Consider the following 11,203-nt stretch of genomic DNA (forward strand, 5'->3'; position numbering starts at 1 on the left):
CTAGCTATAAGTAAATAATAGATTAAATGTCTGGTACAGAGCTTAAAAGCAACTGAATTTAAATCCAACACTGCTGTTGTTATGTGCCGTCAAGTCGGACCCGACTCACAGCGACCCCTCCTTGGGTTTCCCAGGCAGTATCCTTACGGAAGTATACTGCCCAACCTTCCTTCCAAGGAGTGGCTGGTGGGTTTGAACTGCCAGCCTTCTGGTTAGCAGTCAAGTGCCTTAGGCACTAGGCCACCAGAGTTCCTAAATCCAACATAGCCATTAATATTTGTTTTTGTTGCTGTTGCTGTTAGTTGCTGCAGAGTCGATTAAGACCTGCAGAGACCCCTGTGCACAGCAGACCTGCTCCAGAGGGTTGAACACTGTGACCTTCCAGCAGCAGATCCCCAGGCTTATCTACCAAGGCACCTCTGCGTGAGTTTGAACTGCCAACCTTCTGTCTAGGAGTCAAACGTTTAACCATTTGTGCCACCCAGGGACTAAGTTAACATAACCACAGCTCATTTCCAAGTTTTAAGTGTCTTACCAAAACAGTAAGTTCACAGTTCAAAATCAACTGGAAACATCTGGAAAGGAAAGTCCTGCTAATTTGCAACTAATGGAATGTAAAAGATCAATGCACAGTAGCAAAGCATCACAGCCATATTTTACACTTTACAAACTAAAGAAAGTAATCCTAGCCCTACTAATGACAACAGTTTCAGAATCAATAACACCAATATCTCCATCCTCTACTCGAATTAGGTCCACATAACTACAGCGGGCAATCTGATTAATGGTTTACATTTCCCTGATCTTAGTGAAGGAACAAGCCTGCACCTTTTCCCACTACACCTCCACCTCATCCCCAGAAAATCTCCAATAATCTCCGAAATAAAAAGGTCTTTTTCTTTTCCTTAGTCCAAACACATAATGTTTTCACAAACAGTTACTTCCCAAGTAATTTTAAACTATCTACTATCCAATTCCTGGCCAAAGGCCCAAAATGCAGGGCAGGGGTCCACAAACTGTTAAATCCACAAGGTGTTGATAACAGCTCTCCCTGTTTAAAAACTAGTAATCATAATGATTTTATTGAAGGGAAATAGAAGATGGTTTTGGAGGGAGTGATGACTAGCAGACAGGTGGTGATAAAGCAGAGAAGAGATAATAAAATATGAGATAGAGTAGTAAAGAGGAGAGGAAAGGGAGTGGAGGGAGTGTGCTCATCTCTTTGTAAAGCAGCCACTGCACCAATGAACTTGATGCGTTCATGGGCATGTGTGTAAGTTTACCCTCTACATTACCAGAAGTAGCAGTACCACCGTTTACAAATTAGGTAGGTACAAACTGATTTTTAAAACTGCCTAATTCTTTAAATGAACTTGAAAAATCCCAGCAGGGCCTATTCCTGACCCAGGTATTTGTTTAAATGAAATACACTTGTTAACTTTCCATAATTCCATTGAACCAAACGAAGCAATTTTTACAGACATGCATATGTTCCTAAATAAAGAAAACTTAACCCTATGCATATGCTATCCTAATAAAAAGCTGCAAAGCTTTACGACTGGCCACTCTAGCTACTGTAAAGGACTGTACCATTTACAGGTTTTTCTTAACTGAAAGAGAACTATACAGCCAGCTATAAACTGCTTAATTTTTGAAGTATTAATTAAGCTGAAGTATAGCACTATATCAAAACAAACTTGTTGGAATTTCTGCTCAGAAAACAGAAACACTTTCTAGGAACACAGACAAAATAAAATATAGTAAATACATCTATCCCACTACTAGCTAGGCCTTTATCAGATGATTTAGTTGTGTAAATAAGAACAAAAAGTTAATGGAAGCTATTACATTACTTTAACTCATGCACTCACTAGCGGTAACATAACATGTTCAAGAACTTTTGGTAATCTATTACAAATGCATTTGCTGAATCTCAGGAAAAAAATATTCTGATCAAAAATCAGAAAAGATTCATATTCAAATTCATAATATACAAAGAAAATTAATTACATGATGCATATAATGATTTTTCCCTTTCCTCACTTATTAGTGTCACACAGACACAGATAAACAGATATATACAGACAGATAGGGATATAATAAAAATTCAATTTTTTTTTTTTTTTTTAAAACAACTGTGAGGAAATCATTGAAGGCAGAGACTTAGAGTGGTTTTTCTCACAATCAATTTGTCAGGCCCAGTTTCTAAGCTCAATATAGGTAGTATACGAGGATTACATATAGAAAGAAAATAAAAATTATCACAAAGAAAATTTCACAAAGGCAAAAGGCTCAAAATCAGAAAGCAAATAAACTCCGCCCACACTACTCGTCAGGTGCTGTAAGTTGCTTCCAACTCACAGTGATCCTACATACAAGAGAACGAAACACACCCTAGTCCTGCACAACCCTCAAAATTGTTGCTATACTATTCCAGCTACTGTATCAACCCATTTCACAGAAGGTCTTCCTCTTTGATCTGACCTTCTACTTTACAAGCATGATGTCCTTCTCCAGGGACTGGCCTCCCCTGATAACATGTGCAAGGTACGTGAGACAAAGTTTCATGTTTTCTAAGTAGCATTCTGGTTATACTTCTTCCAAGACAGATCTGTTTGTTCTTCTGGCAGTCCACAGTACCTTCAGTATTCTTCACCAACACCATAATTCAAAAGCATCAATTCTTCTTCAGTCTTCCTTACTCGATGTCCAACTTTTGCATGCATATGAGGCAACCGAAAGTATCATGGCTTGGGTCAGGCACACGTTAGTCCTCAAAGTGACATCTTTGCTTTTTAATACTTTTAAAAAGGTCTTTGGCAGCAGACTTACCAGTACAAGTGCAATATATTGTTTGATTTTTTGATTGCTACTTCCATGAGCACTGACTGTGGAGACAGGTAAAGTTAAATCCTTAACCACTTCAATCTTTTCTCCTTTTACCATGATGCTGCTTATATGTCAAGTTGTGAGGATTTTTGTTTATGTTAAGGTATAATCCATACTGAAGGCTATAGTCTTTGATCTTCATCAGTAAGTACTTCAAGTTTTCTTCACTTTCAGCAAACAAGGTTACGTCATTTGCATATTGCAAGCTGTTATCCATAATCTGTTGTGATCCACATAGTTGAATGCCTTTGCGTACTCAACAAAACACAAGTAAACATCTTTCTGGCATTCTCTGTTTTCAGCCAAGATCATCTGACATCAGCAATGATACCTCTCATCTCATGTCCTCTTCTGAATCCAACTTAAATTTCTAGCAGTTTTCTATCAGTATACTGCTGCAATCATTTTTCAATTACCTTCAGCAAAATTTTACTTATGTGTGATATTAATGATGTTTATTTCCACACTGATGTAATTTCCACATTCTGTTGGATCACCTTTCTTTGGAATAGGCACAAATAGTATCTCTTCCAATTGGTTGGCTAGGTAGCTGTCTTCCAAATTTCTTGGCATAGACAAGCTTCCGGTGTTGTGTCTGTTAGTTAAAACATTTCAACTGGTATTCCATCAATTCTTGGAGCTTTATTTTTCACCAATGTCTTCAGTGCTGCTTGGGCTTCTTCCTTTGATACCATCAGTTCTTTATCATATGCTATCTGCTAAAATGGTTAAATGTCAACCAATTATTTTTGGTACAATGATACTGTGTATTTCTCCCATCTTCTTTTAATGCTTCCTGCATCGTTCAGTATTTTCCCCATGTTGTTGTTGTTTGCAGTCGAGTCGGCCCCGACTCATAGCGAACCCTCCTTGGGTTTCCGAGGCAGTATCACTATGGAAGTAGGATTGCCCAACCTTCCTTCCAAGGAGTGGCTGGTGGGTTTGAACCACCAGTCTTATTTTCCCCATAGAATCCTTCAATAACACAACTCTAGGCTTGGATGTTTTCTTTAGGTCTTCCAGCTTAAGAAACACCAAGTGAAGTAAGTGTGTTCTTCCCTTTTGGTTTTCTAACTCCAGATCTTTGCACATTTCACTATAATGCTTTACTTTATCTTCTTAAGTCATCCTTTGAAAACTTCTGTTCAGCACTTACTTCATTATTTCTTCCATTCACGTTAGCTCCTCTCTGCTCAAGTATCAGAGTCTCTTCTGACGTTCATCATGGTCTTTTCTTTCTCTTCTGCTTTTTTAATGACCTTTTTTTGCTTTCTTCATGTATGATGTTCTTGATGTCATCCCACAACTCATCTGGTCTTCAGTCATTAACATCCAGTGCATCATATCTATTCTTGAGATGGTCTCTAAATTAAGGTGGGACATCCTCAAGGTCCTACTTTGGTGCTCCTGAACTTGTTTTAATTTTCTTCAGCTTTAACTTGAACTTGCATAGGAGAAACTGATGGCTGCTTCCACAGTCACCTCCTGGCCTTGTTCTGACAGATGATATATTGAGCTTCTCCATCATCTCTTTCCACAGATGGAATCTATTTGATTCCTTTGTACTACATCTGGTGAGGTCCATGTGTTATAGTCGCTGTTAATGTTGTTGGAAAGGCATTTCCAATGAATAGGTCACTGGTCTTGTAAAATCCCATCATGCAATCTCTGGCACCTTTTCTATCATCACAGCCATATCCAACTACTTATCCTTCTTTTTTGTTTCCAATTTTAGCATTGCAATCACCAGTAATTATCAGTGCATCTGGACTGCATGTTTGATCAATTTCAGATTGAAATTTGTAAAAATCTTCAATTTCTTCAACTTTGGCATAAGTGGCTGATGTGTAAATTTGAACAACAGTCATATTAACTGGTCATTCTTGCAGATGTATAGATATTAACCTATCACTGACAGTGTTATACTTCAAGATAAATTTTGAAATATTCTATTTGATAATTAATACAACCTGTTCCTCTTCAATTTGTCATTTCCAGCATAGTAAACCCTATGACTGTTAGATTCAAAATGGCCCATACCAGCACAGTTCAGCTCATTAATGCCTAGGATATTGATGTTCAATCATTCCATTTCATTTTTGACAATTTCCAATTTTCCTAGATTCATACCTCATGCATTCCACGTTCTGATTATTGATGGATTTTTCCAACTGTTTCTTCTCATTTTGAGTAGCACCACATTAGCAAATGAAGGTTTCAAAAACTTTACTCCATCCATGTCTTTCAAGGTTATCCCTACTTTGAAGAAGTAACTCCTCCCCAGTGGATTCTGAGTGCCTTCCAACCTGAGGGAGCCCATCTTCCTGCACTGTGTCAGACAAGGTTCCTGTACTATTCATAAGGTTTTCATTAGCTGCCTTTTTTTAGAAGTAGATTACCAGGTCCTTCTTTCTAGTCTGTCTTAGTCTGGAAGCTCTGCTGAAAACTGTCCACCATGGGTGACTCTGCTGGTATTCTGCTGGTAGCACAACTTCCAGCATCACAGCAACACACGAGCCACCACAGTACGACATACTGATAGATGAATGGTGGCTATCGCCATTAGAAAGCATTTATATCTATGGTATTCTACAATTGTTTCCATTAGTTATTGCACCCTACACCATGGTGTTCTTAAGGTTAAATGCACACCCTAGAAACATACCTAGAAGCATATAAAGATTGATATCCTAGGCATTAGTGAACCGAACGGGACTGGTTTTGGCCATTTTGAATCAGACAACTGTATGATCTACTATGCTAGGAATGACAATTTGAAGAGGAATGGCGTGGCATTCATCATCACAAAAAATGTTTCAAGATCTCTTCTGCAGTACAATGCTGTCAGGGACAGGATAATTTCATATGCCTACAAGGAAGAAGAGTTAATACTACTATTATTCAAATTTACACACCAACCACCAAAGCCAAAGATGAGGAAACTGAAGATTTTTACCAACTTCTATAGTCTGAAATTGACCGAAAATGCAATCAAGATGTGCTGAGCATCATCATCATCATTACTATTACTATTACTACCACTATTATTATTACTGATGATCGGAATGCAAAAAAATTGGAAACGAAGAATCACCATAGCTGGAAAATTTGGCCTTGGACAAAGAAATAACACTGGAGATTGCATGATAGAATTTTGCAAGACCAACAACTTATTCATTGTAAATATCTTTTTTCAACAACACAAATGGCAGCTATACATGTGGACTTCACCAGATGGAGTACATAGGAATCAGACTGACTACATCTGTGGCAAGAGGTGATGGAGAAGCTCAGTATCTTCAGTCAAAACAAGGCCAGGAACTGATTGTGGAACAGATCATCAACTGCTCATATAGAAGTTCACCTTGAAGTTGAAGACAATTAAAAGAAGTCCATGAAAGCCAAAATATGACCTTGAGTACATCCCTCTTGAATTTAGAGACCATATAAAGAACAGATTTGATGCACTGAACATCAGTGACCAAAAACCAGAGGAACTGTAGGATGGCATCAAGAACATCAGCCACAAAGAAAGCAAAAGGTCATTAAAAAGACAGCAAAGGAAGAAAAGACTAAACTGGACGTCAGAAGAGACTCTGAAACTTGCCCTTGGGTGCTGAGTAGCTAAAACAAAAGGAAGAAATGACAAGATAAAAGAGCTGAACAGAAGATTTCAAAGAGCAGCTTGAGAAGACAAAGTCAATTACTATAATGAAATGTGCAAAGACCTGGAGTTGGAAAACCAAAAGGGAAGCATATGCTTGGCATTTCTCCAGCTGAAAAAACTGAGGAAAAAATTTAAGCCTCGAGTTGCAATATTCAAAGACTCTATAGGAAAAACAGTGAATGATGCAGGAAGCATCAAAAAAATATGGAAGGAATAAACAGAGTCACTGTACCAAAAAGAATTGGTCGATGTTCATCCATTTCAGGAAGTGACATATGATCAAGAACCAACAGTACTGAAGAAGTAGAAGCTACACTGAAGGAATTGGCAAAAAACAAGGCTCCAGGAATTGATGGAATACCCATTGAGATGTTTCAACAAACGGATGCCACGCTGGAGGCATTCACTCAACTATGCCAAGAGATTTGGAAGATAGCTAAGCTACCTGGCCAATTGACTGGAAGAGATCCATATTTGTTCTCATTCCAAAGAAGGGTGATTCCATAGAATGTGAAAATTATCAAACAATATCATTAATATCACACACAAGTAGAATCTTACTGAAGATAATTCAAAAATGGTTGCAGCAACATACTGACAGAGAACTTTCAGAAATGCAAGCTGGATTCAGAAGAGGACGTGGAATGAGGGATATCATTGCTGATGTCAGATGGATCTTGGCTAAAAGCAAAGAATACCAGAAAGATGTTTACTTGTGTTTTATTAACTATGCAAAAGCATTCGATTGTGTGGATCATAACAAATTATGGATAACAATGAGAAGAATGGGAATTCCAGAACACTTAACTGTACTCATGAGGAACTTGTACATAGACCAGGAGGCTGTCGTTGGAACAGAACAAGGGGACAGACTCTGCATGGTTTAAAATCAAGAAGGGAGTGTGTCCAGGTTGTATCCTTTCACCATACTTATTCAATCTGTATGCTGAACAAATAATCAGAGAAGCTGGACTATATGAAGAAAAACGTGGCATCAGGATTGGAGGAAGACTCATTAACAACCTGAGATACACAGATGACACAACTCTGCTCTCTGAAAATGAGGATGACTTGAAGTATTTACTGATGAAGATTGAAAAATATAGTCTGAAGTATGGATTACACTTCAATATAAATAAAACAAAAACCCTCACAATGGGACCAATAAGTAACATCATGATACATGGAGAAAAGATTGAAGTTGTCAAAGACTTCATATTACTTGGTTCTATAATCAACACCAACGGAAGCAGCAGTCAAGTTATCAGATGTCATATAGCATTGGGCAAATCTGTTGCAAAAGACCTCCTTCGAGTGCTGAAGAGCAAAGATATTTCCTTGAAGACTAAGGTGCACCTCACACAAGCCATGTATTTTCAATTGCTTCATATGCATGTGAGAGCTGGACAATGAAAAAGGAAGACCAAAAAAGAGTCGATGCTTTTAAGTTGTGGTGTTGGTGAAGAATGCTGAAAGTACCATGGGCTGTTAAAAGAACTAGCAAATCTGTCCTAGAAGAGGTGCAGTCGGAATGCTCCTTGGAAGCAAGAATGGCCAGACTTCATCTCACCTACTTTGGTCATGTTCTAAGAAGGGACCATTCCCTGGAGAAGGATATCATGCTTGGTAAAGCGGAGGGTCAGTGAAAAAGGTGAAGGCCCTCAACAAGATGGACTGACACAGTGGCTACAATGATGGGCTCAGGTATAGCAAGGATCGTGTGGGGGGGGGGCAGGACAAAGGACCGGGCGGTGTTTCATTCTGCTGTACATGGGGTCGCAATGAGTTGGAGATGACTCAACGGCACCTAACAACAACAACAGAAGCATGCCTGGTAAGAATGACCAGCTGATTACTATTTTGGAGTTTTGAGTTATGATGCCTAGTCTGTCTACTACTGAGTTGCTGTAAGTGACCTACTAAAATCTGCATAAATATCATCAGTTGGTAGAAAAAAAAATTAAAGCTTATATCACCAAAGCTTTTAATATAAAGTACCTTGAAATGTTTTTACAGGCTCTGTTAAAACTGATATATTCCTGTGTATTTTCTATTTCTCTCAAGGCATTCACAAGTAAGACCTCATTACACACAAACTACTTTTTCTCTCCCTGGTATTTTAGGAAAGAAAACACTGTCCTTTCTCCATAATTGTTCCATATTTGCTCCTTTCCCATCAACTTTTAGTGGGAATCTACCAATCATAATAATGGTAATAGAACCTATCATTTATCAAATGTCTTGAGATTGCCTCACATCAAGGAGGTTTGGTATTATGCCTATATCAGAGATGAACAAAGTCCAACTGACCAGCACAGTGTTTGGTATACAGCATGTAGTGCTAACGCTTTGTTGAAGGAAGAGAGCTTAAATAATTAGCCCAAGGTCACACAACTTTTAAGTGGTTGTACTGAAATTCTAACCCAGGTGTCGGACCTCACAGCTCTGGCTCTTTCCCCGCTATGTAACATTTATTTCAGCCCTGGAGAAAGGAATGAAGGAGAAGAGAAATAACGTTAAGTAATAATAATATCTAATAAAAACCAAAACCAAACTCACTGCCATCAAGTCAATTCGAATCACAATGACCTCTCCTTGGGTTTTCGAGGAGGTATCTCTACAGAAGTAGATTGCCCAATCTTCCTTCCAAGGAGTAGCTGGTGGGTTTGAACCACCAGCCTTCTGGGAAGCAGTCAAATGCCTTAGGCACAACGCCACCAGAGCTCCCTAACAGAAGCTCTACTCATTTAGTGTTTCTTATGTACCAGGTAAGGAAGGAGCTCTGTTGGCACAGTGCCTAAGGCATTTGACTGCTAACCAGAAGGTATATGGTTCAAACCCACCAGCCACTCCTTGGAAGGAAGACTGAGAAATCTACTTCCTTAAAGATTTACTGCCTCAGAAACCCAAAGGGGGTTGCTATGAGTCAGACTTGACTGGATGGCAGTGAGTATGTACCAGGTGCCGTCTAGCAGTTCACACGTTAATTCATTTACCATCACAACAACTAGAGAAAATGGGTTCTATTATTCATTTACATTTTAAAGATGAAAAAACTGAGGCACAGAGGAACACAGGGAGAAGTGATTTGGTCATGGTCACAGGACTAATACACGGCAGAGTCAGGGTAAGAGTCCCAACAAGTTGGTTCCGGCACTGATACTCAACCACTGTGCTGTACTGCCATACTAAAAAGTTCCCTTCACCTGACTTGCATGAAAACAAAATGGTTTTCACCCTTTCACCAAAACTGCTAAATTATTAAGCCTTCATGCCTGGCCTAACTGAGAGAAAATTAGTAGTACTTTACGAAGCATGTGCGCCAGCCTTCTTTACAGGCACACAGGATATGCCCCTGGTGATTGGATCATTGTACTGTTCAGGAAGTGGCACACTGTAAATCTAGGTAAGAGCCCCCAGCCCACCTCTGTCCACACTCAGCTCCACACTAACCACGTACTGCAAGAAACAGGCAATTCAGAGTTGGCCCAGCGCAATCTTCTACAAAATGAATGTCACTCTGGAAATTTCCAAGTGTGTATAGTACCCTTCCATCACCCTTCTTCTTTCTAAACATCATAAAAAAACACCATAAAAGGGATGAATGAATCTAACCTACTTTAAAATCATAACAAATGTCCAATGATAACTATAAATTTAAATGAGAAAAAATAAATGCAAAATTCTCATAGTTTTGTAACTTCTCCAAATTCTGCATTCAGCTAGCGGGAGACCTCTTTCAGACTCAAACCTGAGGAGGTTGCTTTAACTATCATAAATGTGCCTTGAAGGGTGCAGAGAATAGTCAATTTATGCCTCAGATTCTATGTATCTCGTTATGCATATTCAAAATAAGAATAAGTGCTGGTGCATGACAAGTTAGTGGCCGTTTTTACCCAATACTGCTCTCCTAGTACAAGAAGACATTTAATTACACCAATCAAAAATTGAGCATGGATTTCACATTTGTATATGAATATGTAATATATACAAATATTAAGCATCCAGGAGAACAGGACTGGGCCTGAAGGTACTATGAACTTGACACAATGAGAACAGAAACTATTGCAGCTCCTTCCATTGACATCGTAAAGTTGCCACATTTTCTGGGCTCTCTTTTGAATTAATGTGGCATCTGTTCCAAGTACAGGATGCTAACATTTTACTAAAAGATATTTTCATTCTACATTTCTATCTGGTTTGCTTTTTATTTGAACTCCTGCTTTATTTCCCTGGTCCTTCTTTCCTTATACCAAGTTGTCAATTTGACATTCCTAGTCTATCTCCCCTGAGCACAAAGAGGGTGGGGGGAAAGAGCCATCACCTTAAAATGCTCTAATAACAATAATTACAATATGTTTTGCATACAGATTAAATAAAGAAAATAAAAACCACAGAGACTTTTACAGGCTTTTTAGTATCCAGTCCTGATAAGTTAATGGCATCTGTTCTTTTCAGGAAAAAAAAAAAAGCATTCTGCTTTGAGGTGATAGGGGCAGGAGGAAAGGAAAAAGTAAACAAATATTAAATAGAATGATTCAAGTTACAAAGTTTAGTCTCTATGAAATGATAATTTCAAGATCTGTACATATCTAACGCTATCGAGTGATAACTGCTTTTTAAGACATCTTCAAAAATGCTGCAGCA

Source organism: Orycteropus afer, unplaced genomic scaffold, assembly GCF_000298275.1.
Source record: "Orycteropus afer afer isolate SDZICR_OR568_19922 unplaced genomic scaffold, OryAfe1.0 scaffold00165, whole genome shotgun sequence".
NCBI lineage: Eukaryota > Metazoa > Chordata > Mammalia > Tubulidentata > Orycteropodidae > Orycteropus > Orycteropus afer.